We start from the raw sequence: 21,309 nt of genomic DNA, 5'->3' as shown, positions 1-21,309 counted from the left end.
TATAGTAAATTATTTATAAGCCAATAAGTTTAAAATGGCATATAATGTGAACTTTATCTCTTTTTAAGGAAATGTTATGAAAGCTTCCACCTGGAGCAGTAGTAAAAGAATCTGCCCACCAATTCACGAGACTCAGGTTCAATCCCTGGATTGGGAAGATCCCCTGGAGTAGGAAATGGTGACCCACTCCAGTATTCTTACTGGGAAATCCCATGGACAGAGGAGCCTTGCTGGTTACAGTCCATGGGGTCACAAAGAGTCTGACATGACTGAGCACTCACTCAATGAAAGCTTATTGCAAAAGTTGTTAGAATTTGACCATTATGCATAATTTTCAGTAAGAGTATCACAGACATTATATAATATAAAAATCTCTATAACATGAAATTCTAAAACTAAACATACCTAAAGATGTTCCTATTAATTCTGAGGAGGGGAGACTGAGGACTTTGAAAAATGGACTACATTGTATTTTATGATTCTACACAACTTCAAAAACACATTCTTACCAGTTATGTGATTTCAAGCTACTACATACCTTTGAGGTACTCAGGATATACTTTCTAATGATTTTCTTTCTCATCTTTTACTATCTTTATTTTCCCATCTGATTATTAAAAATATGCTCATGTAATTTTTCAGATAATCCTAGAAATGTAAAGGATAAAGTAAAAGCCACTGCCTGTCTCATTACACCATTTATCATCCATCCTTTTAGATGTTTCTGTGCATGTACATGAGCATAGGATGTCATTAGGACAGTATCATAAACACCCTGTATCCATTTTCTGTCCCTATAGAACAATTTACCAGCATTCCAATCTAGTCACTGTGAAGTTATCAGGTCCTGTAAGGAATGAGAAGTATAGGTCACTGTCATTCCCAAGATCCTTATGTACATAAAAACCTCCATGACAGTTGTTATTTTTCCACCATGTGAATGAGCTGGAGCGTTTGGTCCTGGTGGTCATCACTATAGCTATTTCAAGCTGACTTAAAATGAAGAACTAACTGTCAGGAAGCACAGAGTCACAGGCAGAATAAATTGAGGGGAACATGAAGATATACATACAAATCAAATTGACAAAAATTAAAGACAAAGAAAAATATTAAAAGTTAAAAAAGGGAAAGCAAAAAATAACATACAATGTAATTCCCATAGGGTTATCAGCTGATTTCTCAGCAGAAACATTGGCCAGGAGGGAGTGACATGATAGCTTTAAAGTGAAGAAAGGGAAGAAACTGAATACCTAGCAAGGCTTTCATGCATTTGACAGAAAAATCAAAAGCTTTACAGATAAGCAAAAGCTAAGAGAACTCAGCACCACCAGACCAGCTTTACAACAAATGCCAAAGGAACTTCTCTAGGTGGAAAAGAAAAGGCCACAGCTAGAAAAAAGAAAATTATGAATGGACAAGCTCACTGGTAAAGATACACATGGTAAACATAGGAAATCAGCCACTCCTAACTACGATACCAAAAGCATCAGTCGTGAGGAGAGCGCAATGCAGGGTCCTGGAGATGCATTTAAATTAAAAGACCAGCAACTTAAAATAATCGTGTTTATATATAGATGCTATATCAAAACCCGCTGATCACCACAAACTGAAAATCTACAATAGACACAAACATAAAAAAGGATCCATATACAACACTAAAGTTAGCTATCAAATTATAAGAGAGGAGAACAAAAGAGGAAGGGGGAAAAAAGATTTGTAAAAACGAACAATTAACAAAGAGGTAATAAGGACATACCTATGGATAATTACTTTAAATGTAAATGAATTTAATGCTTTGAATGAGAGACACTGACTGGCTCAGTGGACAGAAACATAAGACGCTGTCTACACAAGCACCACTTCAGATCTAGGGACACATACAGACTGAAAATGAGGAGTTCGAAAAAGGTATTCCATGTAAATGGAAACCAAAAGAAAGCTAGAGTGGCAATACCCAGACAAAATAGACTTTAAAGACTGTTACAAGAGGCAGAGGAGGACACTATATAATGATCAAGGGATCAATCCAAGATGAAGATATACATGTATAAATATCTATGCAACCAACACAGGTACACCTGAATATATGATGCAAATAGAAACAGCCATACACAGGCAACAGTTGTCACTCTGCATGGTTTCCTTCAAATTTAAATTTAAATATTGACATGTCCACTTTAGGAGTCCCTCCCCCCAGTGTAAGAAAGTCTTTTATGCTTCCCTATGGATCAATGAAACTAAAAGCTGGTTCTTTGAAATGATGAGAAAAATGGATAAACCACTGAAGTTGCTCAGTCGTGTCTGACTCTTTGTGACCTCATGGACTGTAGCCCACCAGGCTCCTCCATCCATGGAATTTCTAGATAAGAGTACTGGAGCGGGTTGCCATTTCCTTCTCCAGGGGATCTTCCCAACCTAGGGATAGAACCCGGGTCTCTCGCACTGCAGGCAGACACTTTACCATCTGAGCCACCAGGGAAGCCCACTAGCCACACTCATAAAAAAAAAAAAAAAGAGGATTCAAATCAATAAAATTAGAAATGAAAAGAGAGAAGCTACAACTGACACTACAGAAATAAGAAGGACCCTAAAAGACTACTGTGAGCAAGTATACACCAATAAAACAGAAAGCCAGAGGAAATGGGACAAATGCTTAGGAAGGTACCGAGACTGAATGAGGACGAAATAGAAAATATGAACAGACCAGTTATCAATACTGAAATTGAATCAGAAAATTTTAAACTCCAAACAAAAGCCCAGGACCAGATGGTTTCACAGGTGAATTCTACCAAACATTTGAAGAAGAGTTAACAATCATCCTTCTAAAACTATTTCAAAACAATTGCAGAGAAAGGAACAGTTCCAAACTCATTCTATGAGGCCACTGTCACCCTAATAACAAAACCAGACAAAGATATCACAAAAAAAGAAAATTATAGGCCAATATCACTGATGAACACAGATACAAAAATACTCAACAGAATACTAGCAAATCAACTCCAACAATACAATATAAAGATCACACACCATGATGAAGGGGATTTATTACAGGGGTGCTAGAAGTTTTCATTATTTGGAAATCAATCAATGTGATGCATTATATTAACAAACTGAAAAATTAAAACCGTATTATCATCTCAGATGCAGAAAAAGCTTTTAATAAAATTCAACATCCATTTATGATTAAAAACTCCTCAGAAAGTGGGCATAATGGGACCATATCTCAACATACTAAGGCCATATGTGACAAACCAGTAGCTAATCTCATATTCAACAGTGAAAAGCTGAAAGCATTTCCATTAAGCTCAGAAACAAGAAGATAATGCCCCCTCAACTTTTTTATTCTACATAGATTTGGAACTCCTAGCCATGCAATCACACAGGAAAAATAAAAGGAATCCAAGGTGGAAAAGAAGAAAGTAAAACTATCATGGTTTGCATATGACATGCTGCTATACGTAGAAAATCCTAAAGACCCTACCAGGAAACTATTAGGGCTCATTAATAAATTCTGTAAATTTTCAGGACACAAAATTCACATACAGAAATCTGTTGCATTTCTGTACACAAACAAGGAAATATCAAAAGAGAAATTAAGGAAACAATTTCATTTACTACAGTATCAAAAAGAATAGAATACTTAGGATTAAACCTACCTAAGGAGACAAAGACTTCTACTCCGAAAACTGTCAGATAATGATAAAAGATTTAGAAGACGACACAAGCAGGTATAAAGAGACACCTTGTTTTTGGATTGGAAGCATCAATATTGTTCAAATGATACTATTCAAGCCAATCTACAGATTCAATGCAATACCACTCAAATTACCAAAGACATTTTTCACAGAACTTGAGAAAATAAAATATGTATGGAGGGCTTCCCTGGTGTTCTGTTAAGTGGTTAAGAATCTGCCTACTGATGCAGGGGACACAGGTTCGATGCTTGGTGGGAATATCACATTTGCTGAGGGGCAACCAAGCGAGCCCGTGCTCCGCAGCAAGAGAAGCCACCACAATGAGGAGCCCGCGCACTGCAGTGACGCATAGCCACTGCTTGCTGCAGCGAGAGAAAGCCCTCACACAGCAGCCAAGACCCAGCACAGCCAAAAGGAAACAAATAAATAATGTTTTTAATGTATGGAAACACAGAAGACACCCCCCCCCCCGCCCCCGCCGCAAATACCCAAAGCAATCTTAAGAAAGAAGAATGGGGCCGGAGGAATCATGCTCCCTGACTACTGATATAAGGGAGTCATCAGAACACTATAGAACTGGCACAAAAACAGAAATACAGACCAGTGGAATAGCATAGAATGCCGAGAAACAAACCCACAAATGTATGGTCAAGTGATCTGTGACAAAAGAGGCAAGAATATGCAATGGAGAAGAGACAGTCTCTTCAACAGGCGGTACAGGGAAAAGTGGACAGCTACATGTTAAAGAATGAAATTAATTAGAAAATTCGCTAATACCGTAAACAAAAATAAATTGGAAATAGCTTACAGATCTAAATGTAAGAATAGATACTATGAAACTTCTAAAGGAAATCTTAGGGAGAATATTCTTGGACATAAATGGCAGCAATATCTTTTTGGATCAATCCTAGACTAATGAAAATAAAAAGAAAAACAATAAATGGAACCTAATTAAATTTAAAAGCTTTTACAGAGCAAAGGAAACCATAAAAATGAGAAAAGACCACTTAGGGAATAGGAGACAATATTTGCAAAAGATGCTACTGACAAAGAATTAATTTCCAAAATATACGAAGAACTATTAGAGTTTAACATGAAAAAAACAACCCAATCAAAAAAAAAAAAAAAAGGTCAAGAGACCTAAATAGACACTTCTGCGAAGAAAATATACATGGCCAACAAGCACATGAAAAGATGTTCAACATCACTATTTATTACAGAAATGAAAATCCAAATTTCAATGAAGTACCATGTCACACTGGTCAGAATGGTCATCATTAAAAAGTCTACAAAATAAAAATTTCCAGAGGGTGTGGAGAAAAAGGAACCCTCCTACATTATTGGTGGGAATGTAAGCTGGTATATCCATGTGGAAAATTCTATGTAGCTTATTTTTAAAACTAAAAGTGGAGTTGCTATATGATCCTGCAATCCCACTCCCGGGTGTATATATATGGAGAAAATTCTAGTTCAAATAGATACATGCACCCCAATGTTCATAGCAGCACTATTTACATAGCCAAGACATGGAAATAACTTAAATGGACATCACAGATAAATGGAAAAAGAAAATCTGGTACATATTACTCAGCCATTAAAAAACAAAATAGAATGAAATAATGCCATTTGCAGCAACATAGGCAGACCTAGGTATTATATTAAATGAAGACAAAGAAACAAATATTGTATATCACTTATATATGGAATTTTTTTTTAATGATACAAATGAACTTATTTACAAAACAGGAAAAGAGTCACAGACATAGAACATAAAATTAGTGTTTCTAATGGGGATGGAGAGATGACAGGGAGAAGAAGCTTACGCAGGAGTGTCTGAGATTAAAATATAAATGGCAACCCACTCCAGTATTCTTGCCTAGAAAAAATCCCATGGACAGAGGAGCCTGGAGGGCTACAGTCCATGGGGTCACAAAGAGTCAGACACAACTGAGCAACGGAGCATACGTAAGATAGATAAACAATAAGAACCTACTGTATAGCACAGAGAACTACATTCAATATCTTGTGATTACCTATAATGGAAAAAATCTGAAAAAGAATACACATATATGTATACATAACTGAATCACTTTGTTGTACACTTGAAACTAACAGAACATTGTAAATTAACTACACTTCAATGTTTTAAAATAGATACTTTGGAGTCTTAACCCCTAGTACCTAGGAGTATGACTTTATTTGAACACAAAGTCCTTACGGAGGTAACCAAGTTAACACGAGGCGATGAAGGTGAGCCCTGGTCTGATGAGACTGGTGTCCTTATAAGGAGTTTGACAGCAGGGGTGTGCACACAACAGGGAGACGCCATGTGAAGACCAAGGCCACATCACGGTGATGCAGCCACAAGACAAGGAACGTTCAACCATACCACACACCACCAGCATCTAGGAGAGAGACCTGGAACAGATTCTGGGTCACAGGTCTCAGAGAGAACCATGCCTGCCGATGCCTTCATCCTGTACTTCCAGCCTCTGGACCTGTGGCTCGTCTCCATCATCACTTTTAAACGTGATACAGCTCCCAGCACAGGGCAAGCACTCAACAAATGTTTAGAGAATGACTGGGTCCAGAACACCTGGCCTTATAATTCATTCTGTACCCAAGAGTCCTAAGCCAAGCCTTTAAAAGGCAGCCTGAGCTGCGAACCTTGATCACTCATTCCACACCCTCAGGAAAATTCCTCCTGCGGTTGCTCCTGACAATTTCAAAGTCTGGTCTCTTTGATTTTCTAGCAACCAATCATCTCCTCAGCTTCTGATTCTTAGGTGAGCTGTCCCTAGCTTAGCCTTTGCCTACCCTTTCCCACCACACTGGCCATTCTCTGCCTTGAATTTCCAAGCACAGCCTCAGGTCCCCTGCGTTCAGTATCTGCTCTGATGGGCTACTTCTCTGCTTCTCTGCATGACCTCAATGATCACCACCTCACAGTGAATCAGCATTCCTACAGCCAAGTATAAAATTCAGCAAACTGATGAAGGTTGAGCGCCTGCATGATATGACAAGCTGGCCTAAAATCTCTTTACTCTGGACTCCTTTAGTTCTGTTATCATTGACTGAAAGTGTGGGTGGAGATTAGTTCCATACTTAAAAAAAAACTTTATAATAAATATTATGAGAAGCACAGACCTGTGCAAGAATATGGCTACAAAGGCTAAATTCTAGTTTTCTTCTTGGCTCAGAACACCAAATACCTTTCACCAAACACTTTCCTGCTGCCAAAGGGAAGAAGTTTGGATTTATATTAAGTATCAAGGGAATCACACTAATGGGGGCGGGGGGAGGATCCTGAATCTCTAGTAACATCAATATCTGCAGTTTTATTTCATAATTAACTATTGCTTATAACTTAGTTAATTTTAAAAGTTAGAGCTTCTTGAGCTAATTTCTAGAAACATTCAGAGGCAACACTTTTCTAAATAGGTAACCTCACAAAGATTCTTAATTGCATATATGAATTAACAAAGGACATAATTTTCCTTAAAAGTTGCCATATAGTTTCTCTAGCCAATGCCATCAGCAGGCTGAGTTCTTAGGTTTGCTTAGAACCTTGTTGTTGCTGCTGCTGCTGCTAAGTCGCTTCAGTCGTGTCCGACTCTGTGCGACCCCATAGACAGCAGCCCACAAGGCTCCTCTGTCCCTGGGATTCTCCAGGTCGGAGTGGGTTGCCATTTCCTTCTCCAAGGACAGTGTTACTAGTCATAATAACAGCTAAGAGTCACTGAGTACTTTTATAAGATCAGGCCACTGTGCTGATAAGCCTCAGAGATTCTCTGATTTAATCCCGCTCACAGCGGGAGCAAACTGATGCACAGCAAGATTAAATAACTTCATTAAGTGGGATTTAAACCACTTGAGGTCTCTGAATCCAGAACGCCATCATTGCCTTTTAGGTTTCTAGCAGCTTTAATAATATATTCCCTTGTGTTCCTAAGCTAGGGGCTTCCCCAGGGGCTTAGCAAGTAAAGAACCTGCCTGCAAGGCAGTAGATTCAGGAGATGCAGGTTCGATCCCTGGGTCAGGAAGATCTGCCATTTCCTGGAGAAGGAAATGGCAACCCACTCCAGTATTCTTGCCTGGAAAATCCCACGGACAGAGGAGCCTGGCAGGTTACAGTCAATAGGGTCACTAGAGTCAAACATGACTGAGCACGCAAGCTGGGGGCATAAAGATTTTCCTGGTCTCATCCTGCTGTTGCCAGGACCTAGATAAGGGCAGAAGGGACTCCAAGATCAAACTATTATGTCTAAGAAAGTCCTTTGGCAGAGGGTCAATACTCACTCATTCAGGAAGAACTCAACAGTGTTTACCAAATGAATGAATCCAGTTAGGAATTTGGTTAAAAAGAAATGACTTAATACCCATTTAAGAATTTAAAAAGAAAAGGACTGTTTACAAATCTCTCATTAAGGGCTCCCATGGAAGCCTGTGCATTCCATTTTGATGATTCAGAAAAGAGAAATCACAGAGAAAACTGGTGGAGGGTGTGGGGAGGAGGATTATTCTATAAGAAAAGGGGGACAAGGTGTTAGCCCCAAAGTCCTGAATCTTTTTGGATCTACACTTCCAACCTAAATCTATAATGGATGGTCAGAGGACCCAAGGGAAGAGGAGATAGTAAAATCTGAGGAGACCCTCAGAGTGGTTCCTGCAAAGTTTGCGTCAACACTGAATCCTCACTCTACAATACTCTGGTTGCGACTTCCCTGGGTCCTAGGCCTTCCACTGAAGGCCGCTTGGGTGAGCTTGGGTTAGATGAGGGAACTAAGATCCCACCTGCCCTGGGAAGCTAAGCCCACCAGGCCACAGCTGCCTAGCCCAGAGGCCGGGGTGCCTGTGCCCTGCTACAAGAGAAGCACCCCCCACATCAAGAAGACTAGGGCACCTGGAGACAAGCACCCACGGCCGACAACCAGGGAAAGACATGCACTCGGCAGAAACAGAGAGTTTAAAACGTGGTTTTAAAACTGTAAAACTCTCAGGTCCTGGAGACAGAGGCTCTGGAAATTGTCAGTTCACTTTGGTGACCTGCCAGGAGAGGGTCTACAGTCTGCACTGCTGAAAGGAGAACTTTGCATCTGATTTGGTCACGGTGTGAAGCCAGGCAGGTGGCCTTCCTCCAGGACCTGAGCAGGGCAGACTAAGAGCCCTCCACTAGCCTCTCGCCTGGATCCAGGTGGCTCCCCAGTCAATCTGCCACTTTCTTCTGCAACTCCAGCTGCAGAGTCAGGAATCTGACTGGATTTTTAACCCTGGTTAGGGCTGCAATGCTGGAGGGCCAGGTTCCCACACTGCCTGTGCCAAGACCGATGACCAGGCTGGAGGAGCAGTCAGGACCTAGACCAGGATGGAGGCAAGGCCGGGGGCGGTGGCCAGAGGATGGGCATGACGAAGGGAGGTACCAAAGGCCACGGGGCAGGAAGGGGTACGTATATTGCCACTGCCATGGACTTTGCCAGTCCTGCCATCCGCCGCAGCCGGTTCCTAACCAAGTTCAAGCAACACCTGTAGCCAGGGCTTCTCCGGCCTCTCCTGCTCCAAGCACCAGACTCAGACTCAGGGGACAGAGGAGGTGACCTTTTCAGGGCAAGGTTTAGGAGGAACGATTGAGGTGGATCCTTAGCTTTCCTAGTCTTCAACTACCAAAGGAGGGGCTTGGTGCTTAGATTCGATAATGAATTACACACGGCTCATCATGGCTAGAAGCGCAGCCAGAAAGTCTTTTGCCCTTCGAGTCATTGGTGAGTTGGGGTGCAGCTCTCCATTAGGAGGGAGGGGTCCCCGCAGAGCTGCTCCAGGAGGTCTGAACCCGGCTCTGAGAAGACTTGGGACAGGCACTGCCCTCGCTCTCAGAGAACTCAGTTGGAACTGGCACAAGGGCAGTAAATCAGCAACAGAGAGAGGCCAGGTCACGGTCATGGTTAGAGTCCAGGGGGCTCTTCTGGCACAGGAGTCAGGGTTCAGCACAGCCTGCAGGCGTGTGCAGAGCGGGGAGGGCGGGTACACAGGACAGAAGGGGCTGCAGGGAGCCTGGCAGGCAGGGAGGGGCCGAGTGGAGGAGGGTTTTCTGTCACCGTGGCCTCTGCTTTGTCTGGGTGATCAGTCCGCCTTCTCAGTGGCACGTGTTGATTCCTCACTTCCTCCACTAGTGAGGTCCGTACAAAGTCATCTTATGTTTCTTTCAGACTAACATTCTATCACCAGACATCGTTACACTGTAAAGTTTTATTGCCTTTAATGCAACATACACTCTCGGTTTACAAAACACATGTTTCTTACTCTCTTCCCTTTGTTGAAAGTGAGAAACTGGGCAAGGCACCAAAATCTGTCCTCTGCTTGGCAACTGGGGCACCAAACCGCAGCACATTCCCTTTCAAGACTGTGGTCATCACCATAGAAAACGGAAAACCCTTCCAATTTAATGAACAGATGATGAAGAGAGCACTGCAGTATTCTCAGAGTGCTGGGTACTGATCAGTAGTTCAGCCGCTAAGACATGCCGACTCTTTACGACCCCATGGTCTGCAGCACGCCTGGCTTCCCTCTCCTTCACTACCTCCCACAGTTCGCTCAAACTCATGTCTACCGAGTCAGTGATGCTCTCCAGCCATCTGATCCTCTGTCGCCATCTTCTCTTCCTGCCCTCAATCTGATCAGTAGATAATTTAACTTAGTTGGTTCATTTTCATGAGCAGTAGTCTGCAGCCAGCTGATAAATGACTGTGTCTTTTTTAACTGGATATTCAACAGTTAGGAAGGTTTGGGGAAGAGTTGTTCAAGAGAAATTAACAGCAGGAATGATACTGACTGCTTAACACTCCTCAGTGCCTGCTTTTCAACCTTAAAAGTAGTCACCTGGAGAAGGAGAAGTTTTCAAAAGCAGGTACCATTTGATCTGAGACTGGAAAGAAAGAAAGAAGATAAACTAGGAGAAGAAGCAGGGGAGAAGAGAGGAGGAAAAAGATGACCCAGAAAACACTTTAGGGCCTTGGGAATTTTTCACTAATTATATTTCTATTCTAACAGGCAGCTATGGAAACACATTTCCCAACAATTCAGATGTGTTTAATTTCATAAAGGAAACAGAACAAATATTATACAGCTTTCTTTAGCTGGTCTTCTTCCAGTGATGAAGGGTAACTTACAGAATGTCTATTAACTATACTTTATCAGAGTTTATTTCCTCTGTGATTGAAGGATTAATACACATTGGGGGCATAACAATAGTATTGTACATAATGAATACCTAGGCTTTTCTTTCTGTGATGCAAACAACTTACTGAACCCAAACTTCTAGGTATCCTACAAAAATCTCCCTAAGAAAAACAAAAAATCATATACACAGTGAATTCTCTGATGTAAAAGAAAAAGTACAGGCTTTGGAATAAGAAAGCAGTAGATTCAAGTCTCAGCTCATTAAACCACCAGCTGATGAACTTTATGTGGATTTTCTTAATCTATAACTTTGTTGCCTTATATTTTAAGTAAGATATTAATATCAGCAAAAAGCATTTAAGGATTTTTAAACTGAATGTATAAAGTCCCTGGTATGAAGCCACCTGAAGAAGGAAATGGCAACCCACTCCAGTATTCTCACCTGTGAAATCCCATGGACAGAGGAGCCTGACAGGCTACAGTCCATGGAGTCACAAGAGTCAGACACAACTTAGCAAGAAAACCACCACCACCATGAAGCTACCATATAGTTGCTATCTACTACTATTATGATTTTCACTAATGTCAATTTCAAAATGCATTTTTTGCTTTAGATACCCAGAACTGTTATCCTGGTTAAAACAGTTACAAGAAAATTGCATAATCCACCCATCATCCATTATGCACCCAGCCAAGGACAGATGGACATACGTGTCACATGTGGCAGCCAAGAAGGTCTCTGTAAGGTAAGACTGGAGGGGAAGGGCACCCATGGCAAGAATCTAACATGTGCACCCATACAGCCATCTCTCCCTTAACCACAGAGCAGCTTGTTTTGTGGGACACCAGGTCTTCACTAGAATCATAAGTAGAACTTGAAGACCGGGAAACCAACCTGGTTTCTCTTAAACAGAGAGCCCAGAGCTCTGAGTCCTTCGGACAAGATTCCCTGCAGCTTAGTGAGCAAGGATCACTTTCATGTGGCTCAGAGATTCAGGCCACGTTGAGTTAGGCCGTGGTTATGTCTGTACGACTGTTTAATTCCTCGAGGGTGCATCCTGACCCTCCTGAGCTGAGGCCTCGTCCCTTTGTGTGTCTGTTGCTGCCATCGTCTGTACCAGCTGCCTCTTGTACCCAGTCTCCCTCTTGGCTGTGCTTCTCCAGATCTAAGGGTACGTCTGGTCTGTGGCTGACCTCTCCTCTGCATTAGCGTCTTCTCTCTCTTTCTCTCTCTCTCTCTCTCTCTCTCTCTCTCTCTCTGCCTCTCTTCTGGATTCCAGGAAGTCCACCGAGGTAACCACCACTGGGGGTTCCCCTGATAAAGAGACTGCGTATATAGTTCTCAGTTTCATATATCTTTTTCTTTTCTTTTTCTTGAATAATTAGTCCTGGATAAGACTCTAATTCAGTCTTTACCTCTAGATTAAAGTCTGACTCTTGTTTATATCAAACAAGAGTAGCTTTCTTGCTCCTTTTTTATGTAAATATGAAAGACATAATCTGGTCAGTTTCAATGAATTTTAATTAAATTATTATTAAGAATAATATATTAAAGTAATAAGACTTCACATTTTTCCCCTCTTTTTGGACTTAACAAGCAAAAAATAAAAGGATTAGCTGCTGTTTGAGTCTTTTTCTTGAATACAAACATTTGTGATGCCCCAGAATAGTAGGAGAAAAAGTTCTTTTCAGTGAAATTCTTTTCTTAAGAAGGTATACTGCGAGCCTTTTTTTCTCCCCAGAAAGATGCACAAGAAAGTTTCTTTTTTGTCTGTCTCAACACTGGTCATATGAAGAAGAAAGGCAGCAAAGGTGGCCAAATGTACCAGTAACTCACTGGCTTGTCGCCATGCTGTTACCAAGATCTCCTGGGAATCCGGTTCAATCTTTCTTCCACTTTGTTCTCCAGGATAGATATTATTTTAGATGCCTGTGTCTCAGATAATAAACAGCCCTCCCTCCTCATTTAGGATATTGGACTTTCTCATGTCCCTCATCAACATGGGAAATGTCTGTGATGAGGTTTTTCACCTGATTCCTGGATAATACACAAGCCACCCTAGTGACTTGTTTGGCCCTTAAAGGTCCTGTGTGCTTCCCAGGTGGCTCAGTGGTAAAGAACCTGCCTGCCAGTTAAACAGATTCAGGTTTGATCCTTGGGTCTGGAAGATCCCCTGGAGGAGGAAATGGCAACCTCGCCTAGAAAATCCCACGGGCAGATGAGCCTGGCGGGCTACAGTCCACGGAGTCACAGAAGACTCAGATACGGCTTAGTGACTACACAATGACAACAACAAAGGAGGTCCTGTAAATCCTGACTCAGTTAGAAACTCTTCAGAGAAGGACACAGTTTTTGTCTTAAAATGCCAAAAGCTCATGAGGAATGGTAAATGGAAGATCTGAGACCATATCAGGAAACTAAAGTCAGATCTTCTGTCTCAATGGATAATGGCCCTGCTGTTTATCAAGAGCTCTGGGTTGTTAAAATGATACAGAGGAGACTCTTGGCCTGGGGACTATGAAACATCCCAGGGTAGGAAAGGACGGTTCTATGAGCGCTAAGTTGCTTCAATTGTGTCCAACTCTTTGCCAACCCAAGGACGTAGCCTGCCAGGCTCCTCTGTCCATGGGATTCTCCAGGCAAGAATACTGGAGTATTCCTGGGCATGGGTTGCCATGCCCTCCACCAGGGGATCTTCCCCACCCAGGTATCAAACCAGCATCTCCTGTGTCTCCTGCATTGGCGGGTGTGTTCTTTACCACTAGTGCCACCTGGGAAGCCCATGTTTCTGGGACTTCTGCAAACTTAGTCATCATGGTGGCCGAGCACTGCCATAAGGGTAAAAACTATACAGTTGTTCCCACCACTTTATCTCCATCGTTTACACAGATGTGGTTTCTAGCAAATATTTAAAATGTTTACAAATAAGGAAGAAATGAATTGTAGGAGCCAAATCAGTTATGTTTTGTTTTTCAACACAGGTTGGCAAACTGTGGCTTGAGAGCAAAACCAGCCCTTGTCTGATCCTGTGAGTAGAGCTTTACTGGAACTCAGCCACACCATCGGCTTACACGTGGCCTATGGCCGCGTTCTCACCACAGAGACAGAGATGAGCAGTGGCAACGCTGACACCAGGGCCACAGAACACGCCCCATGTAGTATTTACAGAAAACCTGCCAATGCCTACTCTAGAACACTAGTGAGCTCAAAATTAAAAAAAAAAAAATGTCGTGGGGGTTTCTATGGCTGGAAATCATACAAGCTAACCTGTGCTTCTTTTGTTAGATGTTTGAAATGATCGTTAATCCTGGAGATAATATCCTTGTAAATGAACCTACTTATTCAGGAACAATTCATGCCGTGAGTACAAATTCCTACAAAAGGCTACTCTCTTCTCTTATAATAAATAAGGAGAAAACACCACAACTTTAGAATTATCTTTCCACTGAAAAATAAAATAGCATATTTCTTCTGTAACAGAATCTTTAACATGTGCAAAATATGTCAAATGTATATACCCTCTATTTATATATGTCCTTGACAGTCTAAATGTAGAGGTGCTAACATTGGATTGTACAAAATCATGTCCAGATTTCTTATTATTTCACTTGAAATGTGACAATTGACAAAGACGTTTTTTATTACCATCTGTATTCCCACAAGTCAAAGTATAAGCATATGTCAATATAACTGAAAACTAATATGTTAAGTCTAGTACTTTGATATCCAGTGTTAACTAACAGATCCCAATATCCAGAATAAGGAGGCGGATCACCTGGTCTGTGGGCCCTGGCCAGAACAGAGCACTGTCTGGGGCACAATGCTTTTGGGTCGATATAAACACAGACTGGAGCACAGTCAGAGAGAAGCAACCAGAGTAAACAACGAACTGGAAACACACGATGAATGGTTTTAGGAACTACTCTATTTCCCAGAAAGAGAAGACTCCATCGAGACGTGACAATTGTCCTCAACTACATTAAAGTTAGCCGTGTCACAGAGGAGTTAGATTTGTCTGTGCACGTCCTTAGGTTGACGGAACTGGAACCAAAGGGCGAAAAGTACAGGGAAGCCAGTTCATGTCAGTGTAACTTTCTGAGCACAGCCTTACCTGCTCTCTGAGGAGGAGAGCAGGCCCATCACTGCAGGCGCGCAAAGTGACTCACGGCCACCTCACACAAGTGCTAGCAAGTAATTCCAGCTTAGACTAGGCGACTTAACGACGCGGTTCTCGTGCTTCACTGATCTTAAGTTCATGGATTATCTTTTTTCTAATTTAATATTGGCTTTGTAAAACTGAATATGTATAAAGCAATTACCTTGTCTTGATGAAAGGCGTATTTCCTCAACACTCCTAGGTAGAGGTAAAATTATTTATAAACATTGCTTTTCTAATGAACAAACTGAAAAGGAAATTAAGAAAACAATTCCATTTATAATAGCACCCAAAAGAATAAAATATCTGGAAATAAATCTAACAAAATAAGTGAAAGACGTCCACATTAACAACTATAAAACATCGATGAAAGAGATTAGAGAAGACTCCCGTAAACAGAAAGCCATCACCTTCTCCCAGATAGGAAGACTTAATACTGTTCAGAGGTCAATACTACCAAAGTGAAACACACCTTCCACACAGTCCCTATCAAAAGTCCAATGGCTTTTCTTGCAAAATAGAAAAGCCAATCTTCAAATTCATTTGGGATTGGAAGATGTCTAAATAGCCAAAACATTCCTGAAAAAGAGCAAAGTTAGTGGACTCCACGGTTCCCAATTTCAAATCAACTGCAAAGCTATACTAATCCAAATCAGGTGGTTCTGGCATAAGGATAGACAGATATTCCAATGAAATAGAACTGAGAATCCAGAAATAAACCATACAGCTGTGGCCAATTGATTTTGACACGGGCACCACTCAATAGGAAAAAAAATAATCTCTTCAATGAATTGTGCAGGAATAACTGGATTTCCATGTACAAAAGAAAGAAATCAGACCTTTACCTCACCCTGTATAAAAATGTAACTCAAAATGGATCAAACACTTAAATATAAGAGCTAAGACTATAAATTCTTAGAGGAAAACATAATGGCAAATCTTCTTGACTTTGGATTTGGCACTAAGACATAACAACAAAAATACAAGCAACAACAACATAAATACAGATGAATTGGACTTCATCAAAAATTAAAATCTTTTCCGAATCAAAGGACATCATGAAAACAGTGAAAAGACAGCCTAGAGAGTAGGGGAAAACACCTGCAAATCATATATATGATAAGAGTTCAATATCCAGAGTCTATAAAGACCTCCTACAACTGAATAGCAAAAGACAACAAAAGTAATTTAAAACTAGACAAAGGACTTGAACAGACATTTCTCCAAGGAAGATACATAAATGGCCAATAAGTACATGAAAAATACTCAGTATCACTAGTCCTTAGAGGAATGAAAGTCAAAACCACAATGAGATACTACTTCACACCAACCAGGATGTCTATTATATTTTTTAATGGAACATAGCAAGTCATAGAAATTGCTGGTGAAAATGTACATTGCTGGTTAAAATGCAAAATGGTGTAGCCCCCTGTAAAAAACAGTTTATCAGTGCCTCAACATTTTGCTCCTAGTACATACCAAAAAAGACTGAAAAACTGGGGGTCAAACAGAAATGTAAATGTTCATAGCAGCAATATAATAGCCAAAATATGGGTGTTTCCAAGTGTACGTCAGTGGATGGATTAATGTGGTCTATCCACACAGTGGAAGATTATTCAGCCAGAAAAAGGAAGGGAGTTCTGGTACCTCCTACAACACAGATAAACCTTGAAAACGTGATGCCAAATGAAAGAAGCGAGACACTAAAGGACAAACATTGTGTGATTCCACTAGATGCAATATCTGAAATAGGCAAATTCATAGAGACTGAGAGTTGATCAGAGGTTACAGGAACCGGGGCGGGGGGGAGTTGGAAATGAGGGGTTCATGCTTAATGGGTACAAGGGGTCTGTTTGTAGTGATGAAAGATTTTGGAAAATAATAGTAACGATGGATGTACACATGTGACTGTAGTTAATACCACTGAATCCCTCACCTTAAAATGGCAACTTTTTATTATTTATGTATTTGGTCATAATTTTAAAAGCTAAGTTAAAATAATTGCCTTTTCTTAGTTAGTGGATACTGAGTGTTAATTATTTTCCTAAACTTCTTAGGCATAAGATTACACAATGCCTATAAATATAAGACTTGTGTCTGTGCAAATTGCTCACGTGCACACACATTTTCACATGTCCAGAGAACAATGCCAGGCTGTGAGGGAACATGCTGATGTCCATATTGTTTATTTCATGATCCAGTATTGACTTCTTTCATTCATGTTTGGTGGCTCAGACGGTAAAGAATCTGCCTGCAATGCAGGAGATCCAGGTTTGATTCCTGGATCTGGGAAATCCCCTGGAGAAGGGAATGGCAATCTACTCCAGTATTCTTGCAGAGGAGCCCGATGGGCTACAGTCCAGGGAGTCACAAAGAGTCGGACACAACTGAGCACAACAACAACAAATTATACAATCTAATCCTAACCCCAGGCTTAAGACAAGTTTAATATGAGTAAAGACTGAGCAACTAACACTTTCACTTTCATATAGCATCTGATTTTCAAGTCTAAGACCTTTTCAGTTCACCATAAGTGCAGTCTGGATAACTCTCATTTAGTGAACAATTTTACATTTGACTGCTAAGAAAAGTGTTTGCTTATCCGTTGTAAAAATTTTTTTCACTCAATTATTGTTATTTTTAAATTTTTATTGAAATATAGTCTATTTTCAATGTTGTCTTAGTTTCAGATATACAGCAAAGCAATTGAGTTATACAGGGCTTCCCTGGTGGCTTAGAGGGTAAAGCATCCACCTGCAATGAGGGAGACCCAGATTCATTCCCTGAGTCGGGAAGATCCCCTGGAGAAGGAAATGGCAACCCATTCCAGTACTCTTGCCTGGAAAATCCCATCGAGGGAAGAGTCTGGGAGGCTGCAGTCCATGGGGTCACAGACTTTCTGATTATTTTCCATTATAGGTCATTACAAGAGGGTCAATACATTTCCCTGTGCTATAAGCTTTTGTGGGTTATCTATTTTATATATAGTAGTATGTATATTTTAATCCCAAACTCCTAATTTATTTCTCCCCTCCTCTTTCCCTTTAGTACTCATAAGTTTGTTTTGTATGTCTGTGATATCTATTTCCTTTGCAAATACGTTCCTTTGTATCATTTTTTAGATTCCATGTATAAGTGATATCATGATATTTGTCTTTCATCATCTGACTTACTTCATATGATAAACTGTAGGTCCATGAATGTTGCTAAAAATGGCATTATTTCATTCTTTTTCGTGACTCAGTAATATTCCTCTGTGTGTATGTGTGTGTGTGTGTGTGTGTGTGTCTGTGTCTGTGTACCACATATGTAGGTAGTACTAGCAGTAAAGAACCTGGCTGCCAATGCAGGAGATGTAAGAGACACGGGTTCGATCCCTGGGTTGGGAAGATTCCCTGGAGGAAGGATGGCAACCCACTCCAGTATTCTTGCATGGAGAATCCCCATGGAGAGAGGAGGTTGGCAGGCTATAATCCACAGGGTCGCAGAGAGTCGGACACGACTGAAGCAACTGAGCACGCACCCATGCACCACACCTATATCAATTCATCTATCGATAGACTTTTAGGTTGCTTCCATGTCTTCCTATTGTAAATAGTGCTACAAAGAACATTAAATGCCTGTATCTTTTCAAATTATGCTTTTCTTCAGATATATGTCTAGGAATGAGATTGCTGGACCATATGATACTCATGTTTTCAGTTTTTTAAGGAACCTCCACATTGTTCTTCAGAGTGGCAACACCAATTTACTTGCTCACCAACAGTATAGGAGGGTTCCCTTTCTCCCTACCCTTTCCAGTATTTGTTATTTGTAGATTTTTCAACCATAGCCATTCTGACAGGTGTGGCTGTCACTGCAGTTTTCATTTGCATTTCTCTGATAATTGTGATGTTGAGCACCCTTCCATGTGCCTGTTGGCCATCTGCATGACTTCTTTGAGAAATGTATACCTAGCCATGAAATTAAAAGACTCCTTGGAAGGAAAGTTATGACCAACTGAAAAGCAGAGGCATGATTTTGCCAACAAAGGTCCGTCTAGTCAAAGCTATGGTTTTTCCAGTGGTCATGTATGGATGTGAGAGTTGGACTGTGAAGAAAGCAGAGCGCTGAAGAACTGATGCTTTTGAACTGTGGTGCTGGAGAAGACTCAAGAGTCCCGTGGACTTCAAGGAGATCCAACCAGTCCATTCTGAAGGAGATCAGTCCTGGGTGTTCATTGGAAGGACTGATGCTAAAGCTGAAGCTCCAACACTTTGGCCACCTCATGCAAAGAGTTGACTCATTGGAAAAGACCCTGATGCTGGGAGGGATTGGGGGCAGGAGGAGAAGGGGACTATAGAGGATGAGATAGCTAGACGGCATCACCGACTCAATGGATGTGAGTCTGAGTAAACTCTGGGAGTTGGTGATGGACAGGGAGGCCTGGCGTGCTGTGATTCATGGGGTCACAAAGAGTCAGACACGACTGAGCGACTGAACCGAATTGAACTGATACTTAAATCTGGGCTTCCCTGGTAGCTCAGCTCGTAAAGAATCCACCTGCAATGTACGAGACCCCAATTCAATTTCTGGGTCAGGAACATCCCCTGGAGAAGGGATAGACTACGCGCTCAAGAATTCTTGGGCTTCCCTGTTGGCTCCGTCAATAAAGAATCCACCTGCAGTGTGGGAGAGCTGGGTTAGATCCCTGGTTGGGAAGATCCCCTGGAGGAGGGCAGAGCAACCCACTTTAGTATTCTTGCCTGGAGAATCCCCATGGACAGAGGAGCCTGGCAGGCTGCAGTTTATGGGGTCGCAAACAGTCAGACACGTTGGGTGCCTCTTGGCAATGGCAGGTCAGTATAAACCCCGACAGGTTTCTGCCATAAGCTGTACGAGGTCACCACGGAACCACAGAGCAGGGCTCCTCACTTGCTTCACACAGGGTGTTTCATTCATCCACGCAAGCACACTGTAGAGTTAGTAAAGTGCAGCAGAAAACATGTTCGCTAGGAGAACGAAGAACTAGAGCTCCAAGCATCCTTACCTTGTCCTGAAGAATCCCAGTTGAGCCCCCAAGATGAAAGTTTGTTGCTGAATTACACAAAGACTCTGGGATCCTTGGCCTCCGGAGGAGAAGAATTCAATCCGGGGCCAGAGACTAGGCTTGATCGCTCAGAGCTTTTGTGTAATAAAGTTTTACTAAAGTATAAAGGAGATAGAGAAAGCTTCTTACATAGACATCAGAGCGGGTAAAAAGAGTACCCCCTTGCTAGTGTTAGCAATGGAATTACATACTCTCCAAAGAATCCAAAGAATGTCTGGAGGTTGTAAAGATCTCATCAGACCTACTCCCATAATTTACATTTTAAGATAACAGGATTAGCTAGAAGGTTTAGTCCAGAGACTGCCTTCAGGCAGGATACATTATTGTTGTATAATCCTTGTAAAGACCAGACCTACTCCCATAATTTACATTTTAAGATAACATGATTAGCCAGGTTTAATCCAGAGACTGTCCTCAGGCAGGATACATAATCCTAAGGATGTAGAGGGAAAAAGTTTGTCCTTTCTTCCTCCTTGAGAATTCCAGACCCCTGTCTCCTTGGGGACCCCTAGACTTCTTATCAACCTGCCTAGGAAATTACTCTCTCAGGATCTGTTACCTAAGGGTCTCCCCACCCAGATTAGATAATTTGAATTACAACTGTGTAAAAGCTAAGACATTTACCAAAAAAAGGAGGGGGTGAGGGGCGGAGGGTAACAGTGGGGTCACTTTTTTTCTTTATTCACAAAACCTTCTCTAACATGGTTCTTTAAGAGCTGAAATAATGAATTTACTTTTTCATACCCTAAGCAAGCCAATCACACTTTTCTCACTCAAATACACAGACGTTCTGAAAGGCAGTGGTACAAAGCACCTATGGAGCCAGCACGTGGGGGCGACCACTGCCGCTGCTGCTGCTGCTAAGTCGCTTCAGTCGTGGCCGACCCTGTGCGACCCCGTAGACGGCAGCCCACCAGGCTTCCCCGTCCCTGGGATTCTCCAGGCAAGAACACTGGAGTGGGTTGCCATTTCCTTCTCCAATGCATGAAAGTGAAAAGTGAAAGTGAAGTCGCTCAGTCATGTCCGACTCCTAGCAACCCCATAGACTGCAGCCCACCAGGCTCCTTCGTCCATGGGATTTTCCAGACAAGAGTACTGGAGTGGGGTAACCACTACCAGAGGGAAAACCAAATGCACGGTCGCACCTGTGGTCTGTGTGGATTTCCTGCTGTTGGTGCCCGGACCTTCCATGGCA

General features: G+C 41.6%; 1 protein-coding gene across 10 annotated transcripts in view; it reads right to left on the bottom strand.

Moving 5' to 3' along the window:
- The window catches only part of LOC147366544 (uncharacterized), a 204,795-nt gene that overhangs the window by 155,910 nt on the left and 27,576 nt on the right, over positions 1–21,309 (bottom strand). The gene's annotated exons all lie outside the window — the stretch shown is intronic.

The sequence above is a fragment of the Bos grunniens genome, chromosome 8, assembly GCF_055505025.1.
Source record: "Bos grunniens cultivar Pamir isolate PY7600 chromosome 8, Bosgru_T2T1.0, whole genome shotgun sequence".
NCBI lineage: Eukaryota > Metazoa > Chordata > Mammalia > Artiodactyla > Bovidae > Bos > Bos grunniens.
This window is presented reverse-complemented; position numbering and strand designations above follow the sequence as displayed.